The sequence below is a fragment of the Hemiscyllium ocellatum genome, chromosome 4 (genome assembly GCF_020745735.1).
Source record: "Hemiscyllium ocellatum isolate sHemOce1 chromosome 4, sHemOce1.pat.X.cur, whole genome shotgun sequence".
In the NCBI taxonomy this organism is placed as follows: Eukaryota; Metazoa; Chordata; class Chondrichthyes; order Orectolobiformes; family Hemiscylliidae; genus Hemiscyllium; species Hemiscyllium ocellatum.
This window is the reverse complement of record NC_083404.1, coordinates 2,251,916-2,274,546: the sequence shown is the minus strand read 5'-3', so window position 1 is coordinate 2,274,546 and position 22,631 is coordinate 2,251,916. Positions and strand designations below refer to the sequence as shown.

At 43.8% G+C, this 22,631-nt stretch overlaps 1 protein-coding gene across 4 annotated transcripts in view; it reads left to right on the top strand.

Annotated features, from left to right (window-relative positions):
* The window catches only part of ca8 (carbonic anhydrase VIII), a 69,147-nt gene extending 65,403 nt beyond the window's left edge, over window positions 1-3,744 (top strand). For all 4 annotated transcript variants that reach the window (XM_060824085.1, XM_060824083.1, XM_060824086.1 and 1 more), the window contains exon 10: window positions 2,687-3,744. The gene's annotated coding sequence lies outside the window, so the exon portion shown is untranslated. The remainder of the gene's footprint in view (window positions 1-2,686) is intronic.
* Window positions 3,745-22,631: the final 18,887 nt, after the last annotated feature.

Below are 22,631 nucleotides of genomic sequence, written 5' to 3'. Positions count from 1 at the left end.
GTCACTGCATCGATTTAATTCAAGGCTGTTTCTATCAGAGAAACGCAGTGGTACCATTCTGTCCAGTCAGCAGATAACTAATCTTAGAAATTTACTCATTTTTGTTTTGATGAATGTTGCTTCTCATTACCAAATTCTTCCAGCAAAATCTTTTAATCAATTTGTTCCCAAATGCCTTTACCAGAGAAGAATCAAAAACACTTCATATGTAGTAGATCTGGATTTTATTACTAATCTCAATATTCAATAATATTGAGATTCAAGTGGAACTTATTGGTGCTGAAGCTCAAACTCTAGAACATTGTGCAGAAATATGCAACTATGGTCAGGATGTGACAGTCAGGGTCTGATAGTCAACCAAGGCTTACATAGTTTCACATGCTGAATGTAACGTTTTTATTCAAAATATCTAGGGTTGCCTACTTTTGGAATTGCATGATTTCCTTCCTATTTTCAAGGACAATTTTTAACCCTTTTGCCTAATTGATATAGTTAAAGCCATCGTTGTGATGTAGCCATTGAAGTCTTCATTAACCTACCTGAAGTGGGTGACACCCATTTCTCTAAAGGATGTTTCCTTCTCTAAAAGACATTCATGAGCTAGATGGGGTTTTCTGACAGGTGGCAATAGTTTCATGGTCATCATTGGATGATCAAATAAGAATCATTGGAATTCCACTATTTGCTGTGGTGGTCAGGTCCTCAGAAAATTACCTGAGTTTCTGGATTAACAGGCCAGAGCTAATACCACTCGGCTGTCACTTCCCCATACAAATGGAAATGGGGAACATGTGATGAGGGTGGAAGATAAGCAGTGAGCTTAAACATAGTAGTCAGGGGACACAGCCTTGATGCTGAGCAGCTCAATGCTGCTCCATTTCTACAAAGGAAAGATCAGTAAGAGGTCCCGAAACCAGAATTAAGTGACATTTATTTTGCTCTCCTTCTGGAGCCTGGAGGAGCTAAAGTGTTCTTATTAAGCCCCACTAAGAATGTCTAGGCCTATCTTGCTCCTTCTTCCCTCTTGAGAGCTTCTAGCAATGTGTGGATTGTTATTTTTGTTGCCTGTTACTGTGATGTCAGCTCGGGGTCTCCTGCACAAACTTCTGTCTATCGACCAGCGAGTTGCCACTATGCAAACTTTTTATTTGGAATGATGATGAGGGTAATCTATTTTAATTACCAGGTCTTTCTCCGCTAAGGTCAGTGGTGAGAATGGCTCACTGTTTACCTTCTACCCTCATCACCTGTTCCTATTTCCATTTGTGTGGGAAGGTGATATCTGAGTGGTATTATTTCTGGCCTGTTAATCCAGAAACTCAGGGTATGTTCTGAGGACCTGGGTTCAAATCCCACCATGGCAAATAGTGGAATTTGAATTCAATAAAATTCCAATGATTCTTATTTGATCATCCAATAATTACCATGAAACCATTGCCACTTGTCAGAAAACCCCATCCTTACTTGGCCTGGCCTACATGTGACTCCAGACTCTCAGAAATGGGGTTGACTCTTAAATTACTCTCTGGTCAATTGGTGATGGGTAACAAATGCTGGCCCTAGCCAGCAACACCCACATTCAAGGAATGGTTAATAAAAATTTGCAGCTAAAACAGTTTTGTATTCTAATTGAATTTATTAGTTATCTAGGTTTCAATATTTTAAATCCTCAAGATAGCAAAGAATGTTATTCAATCTGTCTTTAGTACTCCTTACTAAAGTGGTGGCCATTGTTTTAAATGACTGAAATGGCCATCCATCTGTTTAGCAAATTTGGTATGAGGAAACATCTTCAAATAAAAGGAAAATAAGCATTGGAGCACCCTTTACATCATCAGGACAACCCGAAATGCATCACAAGCAGTGACGTACTATTCGTGGAATCTCTGTTGTAACACAGGAATCATAGCAGACAACATTTGGCAAAATAAGTGTTTATTTTTCCCCTTGTGATTGTGTATGAGTATCTTTGAAAGTGTGCATTGTTATGAAGCAGGGATTCATAGTAAAATCTTATCTGCTTGCCACTAAATTGATCCAGAACTCACTCCTAATTAAAAAGAAATTAACTTATTTTTCCTAATCAACCTTTCTGAGATGTTAATACACACCTCTGGGGAAGGTGGGACTTGAAGCTGGCCACAAGAGGTCCCCTTCAGAACTTACTTTTAAAGGTTCGTGCGAATTCAAAGGTTCATTATTTTGCCCTCAAAATTACACTTATCCAAAATAATGGATTTAATTTGTTCAATCATCTTTTCCACAGAGTTGTGATTTTCATTGGTTTGAATTGGCCCATAGTAAAACAAATAAACTAAAATTTTAACAGTTTCTCATCCCATTTGTTCTTGATATCAGAAAAAACAGTTTTGAAATTTAGTTGTACTGAAGAAAATAATAAGGTGGTGTGGCTGCTTCAGCAGTTTATAAATACATGAAGCATAGATCTGAAAGCTGTAAGAAAAGTGTATTTATGGCACAGGGCTTGTTTTGACCCTGTTGAGTAGCACATAGATAAAATTATTCTACTGAGTAATTTGTAGGACAGGAATTCTACAGTGGTAGACAGCACAGATATATTAGAACTGTTGTTTTGTTATTCCATATGTCTGATCAGTCAAATGGACAGGGTGAACCTTCTACTAAGGAATTTCTCAGGCATGAATGTCCCATTCTCTCTCAACAGGGTGAAGACAATGCACCCACAGTATCCCACTGTATGAGAAATGGATCTTTGTGAGGCTGCTGCTCCTTCAAAGTACAAAGCATGTTTTGTGTTGCCTTCTATAATTAATGCAGTCGTGAACAGCAGCTGTAGCAGTTGGCTTGTTCTCATAGTCCTGCGGAATATTCCAGAAAAGAAAAGCTGATGTGCAAGAACAAGAGTTCGTTTTACGTGCCCTGATGCTTCACATAATTGTTTCTGTAGACTGTTTATGCATTTGCATTTTGTAAATGGATATTTATTAAGTATTTTATTGATGTAGAAATTCTTTCATACACTTAACAACTCAACAGTGAAACATATTTCTGAAGTTTTGAGTTTGAAGCTCTTTGCTGCTTAAAATAGTTCAATTTTGCAAACTGTGGCTTATAAACATTAAAAGGAAACTTTCTCTTCAGTGAATGAGTGTAGATTATCTGCATTAATGAACAATACTGCAGGGAGTGCCTGCACTTACAAAGAATTCAGTCGCAACTCAGTTTATCCTTTATCAAAGAAATTATTTAATTTGGCTATTCCTGATCATGTTAAATTATGAACTTTTTTTAAAAAGCTTCAATAATTTGTGACTTTAAATTGAATATCCATGTAGAAGGAAGGTATAAGATAATCAGAGGGATAGATAGGGTGGACAGTGAGAGCCTTTTTCCTCGGATGGTGAAGGCTAACATGAGGGGTGATGATTTAGGACAGATGTCAGGGGTTGTTTCTTTACTCAGAGCAGTAAGGACATGGAACGGCCTGCCTGCAACTGTAGGAGACTCGCCAACGTTAAGGGCATTTAAATGGACGTTGGATTTACATATGGATAATAATGGAACGTTGTAGGTTAAATGGGTGTCAGATTAGCTTCACAGGTCGGCGCAACATCGAGGGCCAAAGGGCCTGTACTGCGCTGTAACATTCTATATTCTAAATAAACTGCATTTACTTTTTACTTAAGGAAGGTTTGCAGCAATTAGTAAAATTAGTGCAATGTAGATTTTGCTGCAGTTATGGGAAACTGAAACCTGTCTCAACAGCATGGTTTGATATGTCTTTTATTTCAAACCATTCTGTTCCTGAATGATACTCCAATTTAGTTTGTCATAGATAAACTTTCTGTAAATCTAGTTACATCTATGTTCATTCAAGCTAATGCTATGAACCATATTAGAGAGGTAGCAAGCTAAAATAGCACTATAATACATAGTCTCAATAAGCTTTGATCGTGTTTTTAAACTGGTAGACCTTGCTTTACCCTCATTTGGATTTACATTTTGAGACAGGTTGAGTGTGTCAAGTTCAATAATTTTTAATACAATTTCATTCTAAATGATGTTGGGGTGAGAGGACATGTTAGTGGAAGAAAATTTGAATGAATATCTGGAACCTCTAGTGACTTTTTTTTTGTGCAACTCATCTGTTTTATAATGTGCTGAATCAAACTTTTGAATATTTAATAGGTCCACAAAAGGCTGTTTTTTTTCTCTCTTCTTTGTATTTCCTGTTTAATGCATCCTTTGTCTAAATGCTACTTTATTTTCATTTCTTTCCTTTTACCCATTTTTTCCTTTTTGGCTGTCTAAGCCACAAACTGTTGATGGCACCACCGTAGATGGTTCAAACCTACAATCTAAACTATTAGTTGAAATCTTGAGCAAATTGTTGGAGCCTGCTAAATTCTGCTGAAATACTCATTTGTTTTGATTTATTATCTGGAAATCTTTGACAAATTGCTTTTCAAAATATTCTGTACATGATAAAGTTTCAAATTGCTGCAAACTACAGGCTAGATGTTTAATTGAATATTCCATTTTAATGAAAGATCTGCATGTACTTCTTTCATAGCTGATTGTTGAAGTGCAATTAGTGAAACAATAATAATTTAATGTTTAGCTGATCATGTGCCATAATTTTCAAAATTGAACTCTATAGATTGTGTAGGCATCAATTTTACACATTTTGAGCAGGTAAGATGGTATCATTTTGTTTATGCTCCTGGTACTGATTATTCTACAAACAGTGATGTCAGAATTTGAACATTTTCCTATCCATTGCATTGTTTTTCTATTCATATACAAGTACAAACAGAACTTACATCAATATCGCAGACATTTTACAGACATTATTTAAATATTTGGAGTATCTGTTGATGGAAGTATCTCTTTTACTAAACTTTATAGGAGCTTTCTTAATTCCTCATCACAATTATCTGCCTGGATACTAAGCTAGAACCATAGAGCAATAAACTTATGGCCTTACTAAAGGTGCTGTTCATGAAGCATTTGACAACTTTGTGTATCAGTGGAGATGTGAGCATAAGGACTGATGTCAAAATCAAATCTTCCTTGTTATGTCTAAATCAATTCAAACAAATCTTTAGGTTTCAATTCTTGATTCTGTGTGAAAAGAAAATATTGTTAGTTTAATTATCTCATAGAATTGATATCCCTGATTTTCTGTATTGAAAGTGCAAATTTTTGTACTGCATTAAGATAAACAGTAAAGACAATATCCAAAGCTAACCTTCAAGTATTTCCAAGATTGTAAAATAATTGTCCTTAGTGAGAACACATTAAACATTTCCTATCTCTCCAAGTTATGACCAGAAATCCTTTATAGTCAAAAACCCAGTGCTATAATTGAGTTTTTGGCAAATTATTTTAGCATTGCATTTTAAAGTACTCCAATAACTCTTCTTTTCAATAACTTGTCGCACAAATCTCATTCATATAAAGATGTTACTGCATTGGATCCCATATAGCAGCTGAGCTAAGATTATCAATTGAGAGTTTGTTACTTTTATAATAGCTGTTTTAAAAAAAATTGATCTCCTTATTAGTACAATAATGTCAGTATAGTTTTTTATTTAAAGCTTTCATTTGTGAATGTTATCTGTACCGTGACTGTGTGTTCAGCAAAATTTTCATCTCAATAATATGTTGGTGTTTAAAATATGAGCAGCTATGGCCAAATCTCCGGAATCATGCCCTTGGCCCAGCCAGTAAAGCCCATGTCCCTGAAGTAATGGAAATCTTCCTGTCGCCTTGTAGGCCTTCAATATCAATACATATTGGATGTAGGTTTGCTCACCTGAGCTGAAAGGTTCATTTCCAGAAGTTTTGTTACCTTACTAGGTAACATCTTCAGTGGGAGAAAGTGAGGACGGCAGATGCTGGAAATCAGAGCTGAAAATGTGTTGCTGGAAAAGCGCAGCAGGTCAGGCAGCATCCAAAGAGCAGGATATTCGATGTTTCGGGCATGAGCCCTTCTTCAGGAATCCTGAAGAAGGGCTCGTGCCCGAAGCGTCTATTCTCCTGCCCCTTGGATGCTGCCTGACCTGCTGTGCATTTCCAGCAACACATTTTCAACATCTTCAGTGGACCTCACGTGAAGCAATGCTGAAAATTCCTGCTTTTTATTTATATTGTTTGGGTTTCTTTGAGTTGGTGATGTGATTTCCTGTGGTGAAGTCACTTTCTGTTCCTTTTTTAAGGGGGTGGTTGATGGGGGTCTAACTCAATGTGTTTGTTGATAGAGTTCCAGTTGGAATGCCATGCTTCTAGGAATTCTCATGCGTGGTGTCCTTCCTCATCTGTATGTGAGAATACTAGTGAGAGAGGGTCATGTCTTTTATGGCTAGTTGGTGTTCATGTATCCTAGCGGCTAGTTTCCTGCCCGTTTTGTCTAATATAGTGTTTGTTACAGTCCTTGCATGGTTATTTTGTAAATAACAACATTAGTTTTGCTTATTGTCTGTATAGGGTCTTTCAAGTTCATTAGCTGCTTTTCTAGTGTGTTGGTGGGTTTGTGGGCTACCGTGATGCCAAGGGGTCTGAGTAGTCTGGCAGTCATTTCCAAGATGTCTTTGATGTAGGGGAGAGTGGCTAGGGTTTCTGGATGTGTTTTGTCTGCTTATTTGGGTTTGTTGTTGAGACATCCAAAACCTCAACCTGAGCTATAAATCTTCTCAAAACTCATCAATTCTCATCACTTCTCCTATTATTAAATGTGGAGAGTAGGAGCAAGAGTAGATCATTCAGTCTTTTGAGTCTGTTTCACCATTGAATATGATCATGCCTGATCATCCAGCCCAGTCCCCCGTTCCCACTTTTCCCCCCGTTCCCACTTTTCCCCCCGTTCCCACTTTTCCCCCCGTTCCCACTTTTCCCCCCGTTCCCACTTTTCCCCCCGTTCCCACTTTTCCCCCCGTACCCTTTGATCCCTTCAGCTCTAAGACCTATAACTCCACTCCTCCTTGAAAACATTCAACGTTTTGGCCTCAACTGCTTTCTGTGCCTGAGGATTCCTCAGGCTCCCATTCTCTGGGTGAAATTTCTGGAATAAATTTCTCTTCATCTCAGTGTAAATGCCCTACCCTGAATCAGGGACATGAGTACCTTTATCCAGCCACAGGATTCAAAATACCGACAACATTCCTGACACTGTTTACAGCATATAGCTTTAATCAATTGCTCCTTAGTATTACATCAGCACCAGAAAGTTTTCAAAGAACCATAATGAACATCCTTGAAGTACAGGGAGTTATGTGTCATTGGAATGGCATTCTTTATTGACGTTCCACTATATCAGAGCACACTGATAGACGGAGATTACATTCCAATGCAAGAAGCCAAGACTAACTTTCAATGAAAAATAAGTTCTCACAGCCAGCCATTAAAGTTCCGGGACATGTCATTCATGTAGTAAGCATCTACTCTTCTAAAAGGAAAGCAACATGGTCAAAGATTTCCTGATGTTTTGCAAAGTCACATAACTTCAACGTTTCATAGTGACGGTGAATCAGATCACACCATTGAATCACAATGACAATTCCATAGGCAAGACCAAACCCATTGCTGACGCAAATCAAAACACATTTCATCCAACAGGAGAAAAGGAAATGCTCATTTCATCAGACACATCAGCTCATTACAACCCAGAATAGCAGCTGCAGGTACATCAACAAACAGTTTAGTATCTGTACTCCTCTCTCAAATATACCATATAAAGACAGTCTGCTCCATTTCCAGGTCTTGAATTAATTAAACAATTAATTGGTAAGGCCACAGCAGCGTGCTGTGTATCATTCTGTAATCCACACCACAGGAGGGATGTGATCGCACCGGAGAGGGTCCAGAGAGAATTTACCAGGATAGTCCCTGGGCGAGAGAGCTTCAGTTATGAAGAGAGGTTAGACAGACTGGGATGGTTTTCATTAGAGCAGATGAGATTGAGAAGAGATATGACGGAGGTGCGTAGAAGCATTGAGGTATAGAGAGGGTAGACAGGAAGAAACATTTTCTTTGATGGAGGGATCAGTGACCAGGGACAGAGATTTCAGGAAAGGGGCAAGAGTTTAGAGGAAATCTGAGTAGAAACCGTTTTGCCCAGAGGGTGGTGGGAATTGGGCACTCACTGGCTGGAAGGGTGGGAGAAGCAGAATTTAAGAAGGATTTAAATACTCACTTGTGATTCCGAGGCAAATAAAGCTAGGGCCGAGTGCTGGGAAATGGAAACCATCGGCTGGTTGTTGGAGACTGGTGCAGACGTTTTGGGCTGAAGAAACATTTTCTGTTCTGTAAATCTCTGTGATCAATGACTTCAAGATGCAATAGCTGCTGGTAAGAAGATTCCAGACTATGTCTTTGTTTTAAAGTATATTATAAAACCAGGTGGCTAATCAGTGCCAGCGTTATTAAAAACCAAGGAACTAGTGAAGATGCCACTGAGAGTGCAGAGACTTTGTTTATATTATTATCCGGCTGACGATAAGTCAGATCCCAGAGCCAAGTGCATTTTGGGAAAGCAAGTCTTAGCAGGACTTATACACTTATTGGTAAGGTCCTAGGGAGTGTTGCTGAACAAAGAGACCTTGGAGTACAGGTTCATAGCTCCTTGAAAGTGGATCGCAGGTAGGTAGGATAGTGAAGAAGGCGTTTGGTATGCTTTCCTTTATTGGTCAGAGTATTGAGTACAGGAGTTGGGAGATCATGTTGCGGCTGTACAAGAAATTGGTTAGGCCACTGTTGGAATATTGTATGCAATTCTCATCTCCTTCCTATCGGAAAGATGTTGTGAAAACAAAGGGTTCAGAAAAGATTTACAAGGGTTGGAGGATTTGAGCTACAGGGAGACTCTGAATAGGCTGGGTCTGTTTTCCCTGGAGTGTCGGAGGCTGAGGGGTGACCTTCTAGAGGTTTATAAAATCATGTAGGGCATGGAGAGGGTAAATAGGCAAAGTCTTTTCCCTGGGGTCGGGGAGTCCAGATCCAGAGGGCATTGGTTTAGGGTGAGAGGGGAAAGATATATAAATATATATATAATGGGGCAACTTTTTCACGCAGAGGGTGGTACATGTATGGAATGAGCTGCCAGAGGAAGTGGTGGGGGCTGGTACAATTGCAACATTTAAGAGGCATTTGGATGAGTATATGACTAGGAAGGGTTTGGAGGGATATGGGCCAGGTGCTGGCAGGTGGGACTAGATTGGGTTAAGATATCTGGTCAGCATGGATGGATTGGACTGAAGGGTCTGTTTCCATGCTGTACATCTGTATGACTCTAAATAGAACATAACAGTGCAGTACAGGCCCTTCAGCCCTCTATGTTGCGCTGGCCTGTGGAACCAATCTGAAACCCATCTATCCTACACTATTCCATTTAAATGCCCTTTGCCACTCCCTCACCACCGAACGCCTGGAGGAAGAACGCCTCATCTTCTGCCTCAGAACTCTTCAACCCCAGGGCATCAATGTGGACTTCACCAGTTTCCTCATTTCCTCTCCCCCCACCTTACCCCAGTTCCGACCTTCCAGCTCAACACTGTCCTCATGACCTGTCCTACCTGCAAATCTCCCTTCCCACCTATCCGCTCCATCCTATCACCTCCATACCCACCCACATTCACCTATCTACTCTTTGCTACCTTCTCCCTAGCTCCACCACCCTCCCATTTATCTCTCCACCCTGGAGGCTTCCTGCCTCCATTCCTGATGAAGGGCATTTGCCCAAAACATCGATTTTCCTGTTCCTTGGATGCTGCCTGACCTGCTGTGCTTTTCCAGCACCACTCTAATCTACAGGCAATGCAAGCAATGCATTCCACACCCCTAATATTCTGAGTAAAGAAACTACCTCTCACATCTATGTCTGTCACCCCTCAATTTAAAGCTATGTCCCCTCGTGCTTGCCATCACCATCTGAGGAAAAAGGCTCTCCCTGCCCACCCTAATCCTCTGATTATCTTATGTCTCAATTAAGTCACCTCTCAACCTCCTTCTCTCTAATGAAAGCAGGCTCAACCCCTCAGCCTTTCCTCATAAGACCTTCCCTCCATAGCATGAAATATCCTAGTAAATCTCCTTTGAACTCTTTCCAAAGCTTCCACATCCTTCCTATAATGTGGTTACCAGAACTTGTACACAGTACTCCAAGTGCGCTGCACCAGAGTATTGTACAGCTGCAGCATGACCTCATGGCTCCAAAACTCAATCCCTCTACCAATAAAAGCTAACACGGCGTATGCCTTCGTAACAACCCTAATCAACCTGGGTGGCAACTTTCAGGGATCTATGTACATAGACACCCAGAGCTCTCTGTTCATCTACACTACCAAGAATCTTACCATTAATCCAGTACTCTGCATTCTTGTTAATCCTTCCAAAGTGAATCACCTCACACTGTTTCACATTAATGGCCATTTTCCACCTCTCAGCTCAGCTCTGCAGCTTATCTATGTCCCTCTGTTACCTACAACATCTTTCAGCACTATCCACAACTTTACCGACCTTAGTGTCATCTGCAAATTTACTAACCCACCCTTTTATGCCCTCATCCAGGTCGTTTATAAAAATGACAAACAACAGTGGATCCAAAACAGATCCTTGCGGTACATCTTGTGGACTTGTTGGGCCGAAGGGCCTGTTTCCACACTAAGTAATCTAATCTAATCTGAACTCCAGGATGAACGTTTCCCATCAACCACCACCCTCTGTCTTCTTTTAGCTAACCAATTTCTGATCCAAACCACTAAATCACCCTCAATCCCATGCCTCCATATTTTGTGCAATAGTCCACTGTGGGGAACCTTATCAAATGCCTTACTGAAATCCATATACACCACATCAAGCACTTTACCCTCATCCACCTGTTTGGTCACCTTCTCAAAAAACTCAATAAGGTTTGTGAGGCATGACCTACTTTTCACAAAACCATGTTGACTGTCCCTAATCAACTTATTCCTCTCTCGATGATTATAAATTCTATCTCTTGTAACCTTTTCCAACACTCTACTCACAACCAAACTAAGTCTCACTGGTCTATAATTACCAGGCTTGCATCTACACCCCTTTTTCCATTTACTATTCTCTAGTGTCCTGGCACTATTCCTGTAGACAATGTCAATATAAAGATCAAAGCCAAAGGCTATGTAATCTTCTCCTTGAGAATTCTAGGATAATTCCCATCCGGCCCAGGTGATTTATCTATTTTCACACTTTCCAGAATTGCTAACACCTCCTCCTTGTGAACCTCAATCCCATCTAGTCTAGTAGCCTGTATCTCAGTACTCCGCTCGACACCATTGTCTTTTTCCAGTGTGAATACTGATGAAAAGTATTCATTTAGCACCTCCCCATCTCCTCAGCCTCCACGCACAACCTCCCACTACTGCCCTTGATTGGCCCTAATCTTTCTCTAGCCATTCTTTTATTCCTGATATACCTATAGAAAGCCTTATGGTTTTCCTTGATCCTATCCACCAATGACTTCTCATGTCCCCTCCTGCCTCTTCTTAGCTCTCTCATTAGGTCTTTCCTGACCAACTTGTATCTCTCAAGTGCCCTAACTGAGCCTTCACATCTCATCCTAACATAAGCCACTGCCTTCCTCTTGACAAGAGATTCAACTTCTTTAGTAAACCACAGCTCCCTCGCTTGACCACTTCCTCCCTGCCTGACAGGTACGTACTTATTAGGGACACGCAGTAACTGTTCCTTGAATAAGCTCCACATTTCAATTGTGCCCATCCCCTGCAGTTTCCTTCCCCATCCTGTGCATCCTAAATCTTGCCTAATTACATCGTAATTGCCTTTCCCCCAGCTATAACTCTTGCCCTGCAATATATACCTATCCCTTTCCATTGCTAAAATGAACATAACTGAATTGTGGTCATTATCACCTTCCTCCAAATCTAACACCTGGCCGGGTTCAGTCCCCAGAACCAAATCCAATGTGGCCTTGCCCCTTGTTGGCCTGTCTACATACTGGGTCAGGAAACCCTCCTGCAGACATTGAACAAAAACTGACCCATCTAGCTAAATCTTGCGAGATAAACCAAAAGTATGGTTTTTTTCTGTTTCCTGTGGGGTCAGTCACTGAACATATTCACAAGAGACCTGTAATGGACTTCAAACACAAGAGCATTTAAAAAAAAATGGAAAGCAAGAACTGTTCTTGACAATCTGAGACCGTCTCATCACAAATATCAGAAGGAAAGAATCTGATATCCTATTCCCCAACAATAACCTGCAGACACAAGCCTCAGTGAAACACAACTCCTCTCTTCATGCTGAAGTCTTGAGTTCAGCTGTCATTGAATTTTGGAGCTTTCTCCCCATTGACCTCTGAGCATGCTCACAAGAAAAACATTGTTTTCCATAAACTCAGCTTCCGATACTTTCTCTGGCCAGGCTTTTTACAGACACGGAGTAACTCACTGACTGATTAAATACTTTTTGTCACATTTCCTGTGTCATTGAGAATCTTACTGTGCACAATAACCCAATTTCTCTAGTTTTCAAAAAAAAACCACATTGACCTGCTCATTCCCAGTTCTAATCCAATGCTGTAAACTTTCACTAAAAGTGTAGTATAAACAAACCAGGAACTTCAAATCAGAAATGAAATTGAAACTATGCCTTCCTGTTTTAACTCAGACTATAAATAAATGTTTTAAGTTAGAGACTGGAGGATGGTAGAGATTGGAGGAATATAGAGTAAAGGATTAAATGTAAACATGTAAATAGCGCACATCTTTCGTGATTAGACGATCACATAACAGATTGGCGAACTCTGTGTTAAGCCCCATGTCAAGCCTTAGCTGTAAATAGACAAGGGTCTAATAAAACGGAAAGTTACCAACTTTCCAAACAGACTCCACCACCAAGGATATAGAACATAGAACAGTACAGCACAGAACAGGTCCTTCAGCCCACGATGTTGTGCCGACCACTGATCCTCATGTGTATGCACCCTCAAATTTCTGTGACCATATGCATGTCCTGGAGTCTCTTAAATGTCCCCAATGACCCTGCCTCCACAAATGCTGCTGGCAACGCATTCCATGCTCTCACAACTCTCTGTGTAAAGAACCCGCCTCTGACATCCCTCTATACTTTCCTCCAACCAGCTTAAAACTATGACCCCCCGTGTTGGTCATTTCTGCCCTGGGAAATAGTTTCTGGCTATCGACTCTATCTATGCCTCTCATTATCTTGTATACCTCAATTAGGTCCCCTCTCCTCCTCCTTTTCTCCAATGAGAAAAGTTCAAGCTCCGTCATAAGATAAGCCCTCCAGTCCAGGCAGCATCCTGGTAAACCTCCTTTGAACCCTCTCCAAAGCATCCACATCTTTCTTAAAATAGGGTGACCAGAACTGGACACAGTATTCCAAGTGCGGTCTAACCAAAGTTTTATAGAGCTGCAACAAGATCTCACGACTCTTAAACTCAATCCCCCTGTTAATGAAAACCAAAACACCATATGCTTTCTTAACAACCCTGTCCACTTGGGTGGCCATTTTAAGGGATCTATGTAACTGCACCCCAAGATCCCTCTGTTCCTCCACACTGCCAAGAATCCTACTCTTAATCCTGTACTCAGCTTTCAAATTCAACCTTCCAAAATACATCACCTCGTATTTATCCAGGTTGAACTCCATCTGCCACCTCTCAGCCCATTTCTGCATCCTGTTCAATGTCCCGCTGCAGCCTACAACAGCCCTCTATACTGTCAACGACACCTCCAACCTTTGTGTCATCTGCAAACTTGCTGACCCATCCTTCAATCCCCCCACCCAAGTCATTAATAAAAATTACAAACAATAGAGGCCCAAGGACAGAGCCCTGTGGAACACCACTCACCACAGACTTCCAGGCAGAATATTTTCCTTCTACTACCACTCGCTGTCTTCTGTTGGCCAGCCAATTCTGTATCCAGACAGCTATGTTCCCCTGAATCCCATTCCTCCTGACCTTCTGAATGAGCCTACTGTGGGGAACCTTATCAAATGCCTTGCTGAAGTCCACATACACCACATCCACAGCTTGACCCTCATCAACTTTTCTAGTCACATCCTCAAAGGTAAGGTTTGTGAGGCATGACCTGCCCCTCACAAAGCCGTGTTGACGCATTTAACCAAGCCATGCTCTTCCAGATGGTCATCAATCCTAACCCTCAGAATCCTTTCTAACACCTTGCAGATGACAGACGTGAGACTGACTGGTCTGTAATTGCCGGGGATTTCCCTATTTCCTTTCTTGAAGAGAGGAATTACATTTGCCTCTCTCCAGTCCTCAGGTACGACTCCAGTGGAGAGTGAGGATGCAATTACATTTCTCGTTTCCCAAAGCAGCTGAGGACAAATCTGGTCCGGGCCTGGCGACTTGTCAATCTTAATGTTTGACAAAATTTTCAGCACATCAGCTTCCACTATCTCTATCCATTCCAGTATGCACACCTGCTCTTCAAAGGTTTCATTCACTACAAAATTCATTTCTTTTGTAAAGACAGAAGCAAAAAACTCATTTTGGGCTTCCCCTACCTCCTCAGACTCCACACACAAATTCCCTATGCTACCCTTTCTTTGACCTTTCTCTTATTCCTCACATATATTTCCCTCCCCACCCCTATCAGCATCCCGGAAAGACTACCCCCTCTGCGACTCCCTCGTCAGGTCCACACCCCCCACCAACCCAACCTTCACTCCCGCAACCTTCCCCTGCAACCGCAAGAAATGCAAAACTTGTGCCCACACCTCCCCCCTCACGTCTCTTCTAGGCCCCAAGGGATCCTTCCATATCCATCACAAATTCACCTGCACCTCCACACACACCATTTACTGCATCCGTTGCACCCGATGTGGCCTCCTCTACATTGGGGAGACAGGCCGCCTACTTGCGGAATGTTTCAGGGAACACCTCTGGGACACCCGGACCAAACAACCCAACCACCCCTTGGCTGAACACTTTAACTCCCCCTCCCACTCCTCCATCGCCAGACCATGGCAACATGACACCTGGAGGAAGAGTGCCTCATTTTCCACCTAGGAACCCTCCAACCACAAGGGATGAATGCAGATTTCTCTAGCTTCCTCGTTTCCCCTCCCCCCACCTTATCTCAGTCCCAACCCTCAGGCTCAGCACCGCCTTCTTGACCTGCAATCTTCTTCCCGACCTCTCCGCCCCCACCCCACTCCGGCCTATCACCCTCATCTTAACCTCCTTCCACCTATCGCATTCCCAACGCCCCTCCCTCAAGTCCCTCCTCCCTACCTTTTATCTTAGCCTGCTTGGCACACTCTCCTCATTCCTGAAGAAGGGCTCATGCCCAAAACGTCGATTCTCCTGTTCCTTAATGCTGCCTGACCTGCTGCGCTTTTCCAGCAACACATTTTCAGCTTCGATCTCCAGCATCTGCAGTCCTCACTTTCTCCTGAAAGTTACCAACAGCCTAGCTTCCAGAAGCTTCCACCAAACATGACTGAGGGCACAATCTCATTTAAGAACTGCTGTCATGATAGTTCTTTATTGTAGATCAATTATTTGTTGGTTAACAGGAAGCACAAAATAGGGATAAATGGTCCTTCTCTAGTCAGGAACTACAACTAATGGATTACCACAGGGGCAAGTCCTCAACGATTTACAATCTGTGTCAGTGAATTAGTTGAGGGGACCAAATGTGTGGGGCTAAATTTGCTGATGATACCAAGACAAGTTGGAAAGTGACTGTCAGGAGGCAGTACATAGATAGGAACATAAAAACAGAGACCATTCAGCCAATGGAACCCATTCCAGCATTCAGCATGATGATGGCTGAACCTTTATCCCAACTCTATACTCTGTGGTCTCCCCATATCCCTGATGCATTTAGCTTCTATCTCTAGCTTAAACATAATAGGCTTCCACAACCTTCATTGGTAGAAAGTTTAACAGGTTCACCACCTTCTGAATGAAGACATTTCTCCTTATTTATGTTCAAAATGCCATCCTCATACCCTGAGATCATGAACTGCTTGTTCTGAAATCCCCACCTAAGGGAAACAGCAATCCCATATTTGATATCAGAATCCTAGAATCTCTATAGTGCAGACATAGACCATTCAGCCCATCAAGTCCATACTAATCTGCTGAAGAGTATCCTACTCCAACCGACCCCATCCCTGTAACTCCCGCATTTCCAATGGCCAATCCACCTAGCCTGTACAACCTTGGGCATTATGGGGCAGTTTCCCATGGCCAATCCACCTAATCTGCATATCTTTGGACTGTAGGAGGAAACCCACGCAGACACGGGCAGAACATGCAAACTCCACAGACAGTCACCTGAGGCTGGAATCGAACCTGAGTCCCTCCTGTTGTGAGACAGCTGCGCTAACTATTGAGCCACCGTGACACCCTTTAGAGAATTTCAGAATTGTATATGTCTCAATGACACTTCCTGTCATTTTTCTGGACTTCAATGAATACTGGACCATTTGACTCAATCTGTCCTCGTACAACAAACCTGCCACCCCAGGACAAGCTTCATTCGCAGTGATTACCGACACCTCCATCCATCGTATTGGCCAAGAACACGCCTCACATCTTCATGGTATCTCTTCAAATTCCAAACTGCATTCTCGAGCTCACTGACACCTTGCAATGCAATGTGCTGCCAGGTCACTTTACTCACAGGAGTTCACATACATTACCAGAGGGTGCACCTCGGAGTTCCAAACTGTTCAGAAATGCTATAACACGCCTCTGGAGCAGGTGGGACATGAACTCAGGCCCCTAGCTCCCTACCTCTTCTTGTTACCACACCACAAGAGCCCTCCTCTCAGAGTTCCAAGCTTGCTTCCTGAACACTCACTCACTTTGCCCATCCATGGATGCTCACTGTGTTTCGGAACCTCCAGCAGCAGGTGGCGATGGTGAGGGAGGGCAGCAAGAAGGGGAGCTCCTGTACATGTGCTCGGACTTCCATCAGCGGGTGGCAATGGTGATGGAATGCTGTTGGTGAAGTTGAAAGAACACTCTCTGGTAAAACAGTTGTCTTCAGGAGAAGGAGCAGACAGACAAGGATACATTAACTCAATGTAAATCACTGGCTGCATTCCAAGTAAATATTAGGACTATTTCCTTGTTAACTTTAATTTCACTTCACGTTTGTAAAGACTTGATGCCAGTGGGATAAATGCTGTCAGCTTCCTGATGGCTGGGGCTGTGTGTTTAAATCTCAGCTAACATTTCTGGTGTATTCAGTAAGATTCCACAGTCCAGGTATCAAGTCCTGGTGATCAGGGTTGGAAGGTGCCTGGTTGAGATGGAGTGGATGGTGGAGGAGTTGAAACTGGTAATGCCCTTGTCAGAGGCTGGAGCTGCTCTGGGTTACTGGATGCTCAGGTATTGAAGAGGAAAACAGATTTTTAGGAGAATACAGGCAGAGGCTCCCCATCAGCATTCCCTTGACAATACTTGTGGTTGGATATTCTACTTCCCATTGAGTAAGAAGCTGAATAGATTGAGAGAGATTTGTTGATCCAGCGATTAATGATTGGTTGAGGATGCATGATCACCTTTGGCCTCGTGAGGCTTTAATGTGAGTGAGCAGGTAGTTTCATATGGAACACCTGGACTGGAAAACCAGTTGGGAAATATTGGAAAGAGCTGCAGATGTGTAACAAAGGCTATGGTGGATCTTTGAGGGACTAACAATAGCTTTTGGGGACACCAGCAACCCAACTCAGTCACAGAGGAGGTTTTATTAAAAGGAGCACACTGTAAGGGGAGGAATTGGTTTCCCTGGAGATGAAGAAATTGTTTAAACTCGTTGATCTCCTGGATCTCTCATTTAGTCTGATCTTGGGAGGGGAGTGAGGGACCACCTGATGGAAGCAGGGAGAGATGAGCACATTCAGCTAGGGTTGAGGTTTAATAATGACCACACTCAATGATCTTTCTTTGAAGCATGGGATCACATCATCCTGATCACGGGGAAGGATTGAATTCCTAAGACCAGGAAAGGGGCTACCATCAGGGAGGTGACTGTTGGTTCAGAGGTGGACATAAACCCCTCAGGAGAGTCAGGCAGCTGCACAGAAAGTGCCGATCCTCTCCTTACTGCACGGAAAGCCTTATGGCCAATACCCCACCCCCAGGTATGCTCAAAAGAGGCTGTTGGGACTGTGACAGGGCAGGGGTGGGGAGAGGAGTCACACATCCCCCGTTCGTGGCCACATTGATTGTCCTATTGGTCCTTGACCACACTTTCCAGGGCCCTGGATTGCTGGTAATTTGTGACCCAACTGATAATCCAATGGAAGTAAGGAAGTTGGGTTTACCATGGGGTTAGAATTGGGGTTCAACATATTACGAGATTTCCAGTTGGATTTTCTATCCCTTGAGGCAATATTGAAGCTGCTGATAATGTAACAGCCCAGCAAGAAGTGACTGTGTGGCGTCGGGTAGTTGCTGTGACAACAAGCTACAAGCAAGGAAGCTCCAGCAGCAGGCAGAGCTGCTGGCAATGGTCAGGGAGAGGGCAGACCTGTTAGTGCACAATCTGCAGCAACTCCCACTCCCACAAGCAGCCATGTCTGAAATTCAAAGAGCAGTCTTTCTCAGTAAAGTCTCAGAGCTCTGTTATCGATCTGAGGGGACCCAACAGGTACTAACTCTAACTCTGTCGCGGAGTGAGTCAAGGACACCACTCAACATCTGTCCAATGGCTTGGACAAGGTCAGTCAGCCACTTGGGGTGGTCTGCGCCAGGGATTCTGTAAAGGCCCTGACCTGGGAATAAGCCTCAGTCACTGCAAATGGTCGAGGGATTAGCAGGAATCAGTCCAGCACTTGTACAGTGGTCAGTCAGAGGTCAGTCTCGTGTCTGGTCAATCGCAGTTGGAGCAGCCATTCCAGTTTGCTCAGAGTGGGCGGGCAGTTCATAAATCGGACCTGGTCTCTTCTTCGAGAGCTCGAGTCACAGTCTCGTACCTTCACCACAGGAAGGACAAAGAGGCAGGTCCTGAATCCAGCCCGACAGGAACACAGCTCAAACCTTGTGCTGCTGACACTGATTTCATTCACGTCAGTCATCCAGTCAACTGGGAGTTATTGTGGGTACAAAGTGTGATTGTGGGGCAGTGATAATGTCACTGGACTCATAAGCCAAAGAGGAGAAAGTGAGGTCTGCAGATGCTGGAGATCAGAGCTGACAATGTGTTGCTGGAAAAGCGCAGCAGGTCAGGCAGCATCCAAGGAACAGGAGATTCGACGTTTCGGGCATGAGCCCTTCATCAGGAATCACTGAAGCCTGACCTGCTGCGCTTTTCCAGCAACACATTTTCAGCTCATAATCCAAAAACACAGGCTCTCAGGGATTCAAATCCCATGTCACTCGCTGGTGGATGTTAAACTCAATGAATAAATTAGTCTCGGTGATGATTGCTGTGGTTCACAAATGAACCTTACAAAAAGAAATCTGCCGTTCTGATGTTGCCTGGCCTCTGTGTAACTCCAGACCCCCAGCAACATGGTTCACTCTTAACTTCCATCTGCAATGGCTTACCGAGAGATTCAGGCAAAGTGCAGCTGGGGTCAACAACAACCGTGCCAGGGACACTCACATCTCCGGACCACATGAGAAAGAACATGCACTCTCACGTACATCTCCGCTCTCAGTGCGACGACCAGGATGGTGGCGGCTAGACTAGCTTTTCCTCACTTGGCTACCCAGAGTAACTTTTTCACACAGAGGGTTGTATGTGTATAGAATGAGCTGCCAGAGGATGTGGTGGAGGCTGGTAAAGTTATAACATTTCAAAGGCATCTGGATGGGTATATGAATAGTTTAGTTCCCCTACAGTTGGAAACAGGCCCTTCAGCCCAACAAGTCCACACTGACCGTCCGAAGAGCAACCCACCTAGACCTATTCCCCTACATTTACCCCTTCACCTAACACTATGGACAATTTCCCACGGCCAACTCACCTGGCCTGCACATCATTGGACTGTGGGAGGAAACCCACGCAGACACGGGGAGAATGTGCAAACTCCACACAGACAGTCAACCGAGGCTGGAATTCAACCTGGGACCCTGGTGCTGTGAGGCCCCAGTGCTAGCCACTGAGCCACCGTGCCACCCCAACAAGAAGGTTTTAGAGGGATATGTGCCAAATGTTGGCAAATGGGAGTAGATTAATTTAGGATATCTGGTCAGCATGGACAAGTTGGACCAAAGGGTCTGTTTCTGTGCGTACATCTCAATGACTCAATAACTCTATAAGAATTCCTTTCACTCTTACCCTTTGCCAGTTGTGTTTGATGGAAGAATTAATGAGGTGATACGCAGTCATGTTGTGACCAGTCACCACGTCCTGAAGTCCATCTTAAAATGCAGAGTTGATGGTTTAGAGACAGGGAGACTACCCTCTGCTGTATGATAGAGCTGCCTGCTCTATTCAGCTTCCCCCTCAACCATTTTCAATAATATATTCACAGCAGCAGTTGGAAGCAATCAATTTAAATGACACATGAAGGTAGATTTATAAATTGTTTGATAATTTGATTCCAATTAAATGTGTTATATATCCAAAGTAATATCAGCTGATAAATTACTTCACATTTACAGCATATGTTTAATTGGGAATTGTATCCATTTGGTGCTTAGTGTAATTTTTTTTAATCTCATTTAATTTCAAAGTATTCCTCTAAATTCTGCTTCTCGGTTTTTCATCATCCTTCAAATAGATCACAACTTCCTTTTTCACAAGAGAAACGTCAATAAAGGATCCACCACTTCTTTCCAGATTTGAACAAAAATTCTTTTTTCTGTGTGTTGCTAATTTACCACAGTCGTATTGATTAATTAGAAATTTTCCCCTTCGAAAATATCAGGCTATACCTGGAACACTGTGACCAACTTTGGTCCTGTTACCTCAGGAAGGATAGACTGGCCTTGGAGACAGCCCAGAGTGCGTCTCTTCATTGCTACCAGGTGTGGAGGGACTGTCTGGGGAGGAGGGGTTGGGTAGGTTGGGCCTGTACTTGTTGAAATTTAGGAGAATGAGAGGCAACCTGATTGAAAAATACACATTTCTTAGGGGACTTGGTGAGGTTGGTGCGGAAAGGTGCTGAAAATGTGTTGCTGGTTAAAGCGTAGCAGGTCAGGCAGCATCCAAGGAACAGGAGATTCGACGTTTCGAGCATAAGCCCTTCATCAGGAATGAGGAGAGGGTGCCAGGCAGGCTAAGATAAAAGGTAGGGAGGAGGGACTTGGGGGAGGGGCGATGGAGATGTGATAGGTGGAAGGAGGTCAAGGTGAGGGTGATAGGCCGGAGTGTGGTGGGGGCGGAGAGGTCAGGAAGAAGATTGCAGGTTAGGATGGCGGTGCTGAGTTCGAGGAAATCGACTGAGACAAGGTAGGGGGAGGGGAAATGAGGAAACTGGAGAAATCTGAGTTCATCCCTTGTGGTTGGAGGGTTCCCAGGCGGAAGATGAGGTGCTCTTCCTCCAGCTGTCATGTTGTTATGTTCTGGCGATGGAGGAGTCCAAGGACCTGCATGTCCTCGGTGGAGTGGGAGGGGGAGTTAAAGTGTTGAACCACGGGGTGGTTGGGTTGGTTGGTGCGGGCGTCCCAGAGATGTTCCCTGAAACGTTCCGCAAGTAGGCGGCCTGTCTCCCCAATATAGAGGAGGCCACATCGGGTGCAGCGGATGCAATAGATGATGTGTGTGGAGGTACAGGTGAACTTGTGGCGGATATGGAAGGATCCCTTGGGGCCTTGGAGAGAGGTAAGGGAGGAGGTGTGGGCACAAGTTTTACATTTCCTGCGGTTGCAGGGGAAGGTGCCAGGAGTGGAGGTTGGATTGGTGGGGGGTGTGGACCTGACGAGGGAGTCACGGAGGGAGTGGTCTTTTTGGAATGCTGAAAGGGGAGGGGAGGGACATATATCCCTGGCGGTGGGATCCGTTTGGAGGTGGCGGAAATGTCGGCGGATGATACGCTGTATATGGAGGTTGGTGGGGTGGTAGGTGAGAACCAGTGGGGTTCTGTCTTGGTGGCGGTTGGAGGAGCGGGGCTCAAGGGCGGAGGAGCGGGAAGTGGAGGAGATGCGGTGGAGGGCATCGTCGATCACGTCTGGGGGGAATCTGCGGTCCTTGAAGAAGGAGGCCATCTGGGCTGTGCGGTGTTGGAACTGGTCCTCCTGGGAGCAGATGCGGCGGAGACGAAGGAATTGGGAATATGGGATGGAGTTTTTACAGGGGGCAGGGTGGGAGGAGGTGTAGTCCAGGTAGCTGTGGGAGTCAGTCGGTTTATAGTAGATGTCTGTGTTGATTCGGTCACCCGAGATAGAAATGGAAAGGTCTAGGAAGGGGAGGGAGGAGTCTGAGACGGTCCAGGTGAATTTGAGGTCGGGATGGAAGGTGTTGGTAAAGTTGATGAACTGTTCAACCTCTTCGTGGGAGCACGAGGCAGCGCCGATACAGTCATCGATGTAGCGGAGGAAAAGGTGGGGGGTGGTGCCAGTGTAGTTGCGGAAGATGGACTGTTCCACATATCTTACAAAGAGACAGACATAGCTGGGGCCCATGCGGGTGCCCATGGCAACTCCTTTAGTTTGGAGGAAGTGGGAGGATTGGAAAGAGAAGTTGTTCAGGGTG